General features: G+C 37.3%; 1 pseudogene; it reads right to left on the minus strand.

Annotated features, from left to right (window-relative positions):
• Positions 1 to 837: 837 nt before the first annotated feature.
• LOC118535979 (U2 spliceosomal RNA) lies at positions 838 to 1,000 on the minus strand (annotated as a pseudogene).
• Positions 1,001 to 4,608: the final 3,608 nt, after the last annotated feature.

Raw genomic sequence — 4,608 nt, forward strand, 5'->3', positions numbered from 1 at the left:
GTCATTTTTCAAATGCAAAAGCCGAAGCTCAGAAAAATTAATTAAGTTGGCTAAGATCATACAGTGTACATTCCAACTGGAATTAGAACAAAGACGTCAAGGTCTGTGCACCTGCCAGCTTTTTAGCAGTGTTTATCCGCCTTCTGGATGATTAAGAGTCAAAGGGTTACTTACGGGTGGTAGTCTGGGGAAATTGTGCCCAAGATAAACCCCGTCATCTGTGACCCTGCTCTACAACTGGATTCAGACAGTCCTGCTCCCACCACTTCCTGGAGAACCACAGGGAAGCCTGTGATTGACAGGCAAAGCCTCCCTTACCTCTGGGAACTTGCAAGGCCTTCCTTTGCTGCCGTCCGCCAGGAAATACTGAGCGACGTAACACCCCAAAATTATACTTTCTCAGAACGTCCTCTGGACCCTCCGGGATATCATCTCAATTAGAAAATCTTTCCAGACTTTTCATTCCAGTTGTTCATTTAAGAAGGCATTTGATTAGTTCAGAATTCAGTGATATTTAATACAGACTCTGAGAATTTAATTTAATCTGTTATTTACCAAGCAATGGCATTGGAATATGAAGGATGAGAGTTTATTTTTGCAAAGGCATGCAAAAGGTTTTTTTGTTTCTTTGTTTTTTAAAGATTTTATTTATTTATTTGTCAGAGAGAGAGAGAGCATGCTTGCACAAGCAGGGAGAGCAGCAGAGGGAGAGGGAGAAGCAGACTCCCTGCTGAGCAAGGAGCCCCATGTGGGGCTCGATCCCAGGACCCCGGGATCATGACCTGAGCCAAAGGCAGATGCTTAACCAACTAAGCCACCTAGGCATCCTGGCATGCAAAAGTTTTTAACCTTTAGTTAGAGAATAAAAACAGATTCTGTAAGGTCTTATATTTGTTCCCTCCTAACAAAAACTAATCACTACTTTTGATATGGAAGTTTGCTATTAAACTGATAAGAACAGATACTACACTTGATCTTAGCCAAAAGGCCGAGAAGCGATTGGAAGTTTGCTATTTACTAAGTACTTGACTGAGTGCTTATCACATAGTAAGTATGCAAAAGCTCTTTATCATATGGTTGAATTAATGCCGATACCAAGGGCCAAAAAAAATCGCCAATATCACCCGAATGCTTACTGTACTGGCTGGGTTGAAATGAAAGTTCTTTATACTTAAATGTACAACACAGACTTTCCTTTAAGAACTTCTTAAATTTTTTTTAATTTTTTTTAAATTTTAGATTAATTTTAATTAAGAACTGTCATTTTTTTAAAATTTTAATAAATGTCTATTTTAATGTTTTTCACAATAGAATAAATACTTCTCTGGATGACTGCAGATACGTAAGGCTGTTTGGTAGTACTCAGAACCACCACAGTAATGGTGGTCTTCCTGATCGGTGTGTAGTTTTCAGTAATTATAAGGAATTTCTTCTCCGAAGCTGCTGTCAAACCAGCAGGACTGCATTTATGCATCCATCATTTTCAGGGTTGTTGGTAACCTGGGCGTATTTGCCCCAAATAACTTTGCCTCCTTGCGTCACAAGGCCCAACCCACTCACGTTCACCTCAATTACGGTGCCTTTGGTAATAACACCCGAAGTTGTATCTAGTGGGGATGAAGGATTCTTTTTTACACCAAGTATTGGCAGGCAAAAGGTGGCTTTCAAATCAGGATGCGTTACATGGGCCTTTTTGAAACGCAAGCCCATTGGTCTAATGAATCTTTCATATTTAGGTGGTTTTCCAACAGTGATGTTTAAACAATTTATTGACATTGAAAAGCACTTTTCACTAACAAAAGTGTTTGGAAGTTGGAAGTGACAACCAAGCAAGAGGATGCATGGAAAATTTAGATCAAACTATAGCTTCCAATGTTGTATTTTGATTTTTTAAATTTAAAATGTTATCTTTTAAACTTTTAAACCACGCTCCACTGCCTTTTGCTTCCAGGCAAATCCTGCTCACCAGCAGGAAACCAGCCACAGAAAGAGGGGTCGAGAGTATTGGTGTTTTAGATTCAGGTTCCTCTTCTTTTTCAAATGTCTTAAGGCAGAAATTAGGGTTAATGATTTGAGATGGTCTCTTTTTTTTTTTTTCATTAAGATATAATTGATACAACATTATATTAGTTTTAGGTGTACAATGTCATGATTTGATATTTGTATATATTGCAAAATGACCACCATAGTAAATCTAGTTAACACACATCATCATACATAGTTACAATTTTCTTTCTTATGAGAGCTTTCAAGATCCACTCTCCTAGCTACTTTCAAATATGAAACCCCTTATTATTACCTATCATCATCATGCTGTACATTACATCTCTATGGATTATTCATTTTATGACTTAGGATTTATACCTTTTGATCCCTTCCACTCATTTTACCCACCACCTACCCCTGCCTCAGGCAACCACCAATCTGTTCTCTATATCCACGAGCTTACCTGTCCTCTTTGTTGTTTTTAGACTCCACATATAAGTAAGATCATATAGTATTTATTTTTTCCTGTCTGAGTTATTTCACTTGGCATAATGCCCTCAGGGTCTACTCATGTTGTCACAAATAGCAAGATTTCCTTCCTTTTAATGGCTGAATAATATCCCCCTGTATTTGTATACACACCACATTTTAAAAATCTATTCATCCATCAATGGACATTTAGGTTGTTTAACTTCTTGGCTATATAAATAATGCTTTGATGAATGGGAGAGTACATCTTATCTTTTTGAATTAGTGTTTTCATTTCTCTGTATAAATACACAGAGTGGAACTGCTGGATCATACGGTATTTCTACTGGTAATTTTTTGAGGAACATCCATACTGTTTTCCACAGTGGCTGCACCCAATTTACACCCCACCAACAGTGCACAAGGGTTCCCTTTTCCCCATGTCCTCATCAACACTTGTTATCTCTTGTCTTTTTGATACTAGCCATTAGAACAGGTGTGAGGTGATATCTCACTGTGGTTTTGATCTGCATTTCCCTGATGATGAGTGATGCTGAGCATCTTTTCCTGTGTCTGTTGGCCATCTGGATGTCTTGTTCAGAAGAATATCTATTCAGATCTTTTGCCCATTTTTTAGTTGGATTGTTTGTTGGGTTTTGCTATTGAGTTGTATGAGTTTATACACACACACACACACACACACACACGTATGTATTTTGGGTATTAACCCCTTATTAGTTACATGATTTGCAAATATTTTCTCTCATTCCATAGGCTTCCTTTTCAATTTGTTGATTGTTTCCTTCATTTTATCTTCTTTTTTAATATAGACATTGACAGCTGTAAATTTCCCTCTAAGTACTGCTTTAGGTGCATCCCATAATTTTTTATATTCTGCCTCGTTATTCTGTCCGCTACTGAGAGTGGAGTACTGAAGTCACCAGCTGTCTTTCCTCATCTGTCCGTGGCTCCCCACATTTCCGTCAGGTTTTGCTTCATGTATTAATGTCATATTTTGTCCGATGTCAGTATAACCATTTTAGCTTTCCTGTGGTTCCTCTTCTCATAATACATCTTTTTGCATCCTTTACCTTTAATCTATTTGTATCTTTGAATTTAAAATGTGTCTTCTATAGACAACATATGCTTCTATCATGGTTTTTTTTTTTTTATCCAGTTTGACAATCTCTACCTTTGGTTTGAACTATGTGTTTAGTCACATTTAAATTTATTATTGATATAGTTGGATTTAGGCCTGATATTTTACTTGTTTTGTTTGGTTTTTTTATGTGCCTCATGTCATGTTCCTCAGTTCCTTTTTTACTGCTTTCTTTGAATTAAGTGACTATTTTCCAATGTTACATTTTAATGTCTTCAATGATTTTTTTTTCCACGATATTTTAAAGGGTTTTTTTAGTGGTTGCTCTAGGGTTTACCATATACATCTTAACATACCAGAATTAGCCTCAGATTTATAATAGCTTATTTCCAGCAATATATAGAAATGTTAGTACAATATAGCTCTGTTCCCTTTCTCCTGTTTTGGTGGCATTATCATTATACATATTATTTCTCTTAACGTTATAAACCCAACAAGAATTGTTAGTTTACCATCCCTAGTCATTTCTTTACCCTGATACAGCTTTATCCCCATGTCTTTTCTGTGCTGTTATTGGCAGATACGTGGTCCATATGTGACATTTCTGTATGCAGCCCCACTTCCCAGTGGCATTTGCCCAGGACCCAGTAAGGGGTGAGAGGAAGGGATTACAAGGGGCAAGGGAACACTTTTGGACGTGATGATCATGATGCTGATGACAATGATTTAATGGATGTATACATGTATGAAAATGAAACAAACCTATGGTCAGTTACACCTGAATAAAATTCAAAATGGGAAAAATTACTAGGGGGACATATTTCCATTATAATAAAGAGTTGGTGTAGGAAGAGCTCATACATATCAAGTGACAGAGGAAGCAAGACGCCGTAATGGAAATGAATTCAGTCATGAACTTGGGATGCGGAAGTGTAGAATAAGGACAGAATGCCGGGAAGAGAGCTTGGCATTCAATGCATACTTTGTGATGTGTGTTGAGTAAATATTTGTTGAGCACATTGTCCCTGGAAAGTTACTTTCATACCCTATCACAC

Source organism: Halichoerus grypus, chromosome 14, assembly GCF_964656455.1.
Source record: "Halichoerus grypus chromosome 14, mHalGry1.hap1.1, whole genome shotgun sequence".
Lineage (NCBI taxonomy): Eukaryota > Metazoa > Chordata > Mammalia > Carnivora > Phocidae > Halichoerus > Halichoerus grypus.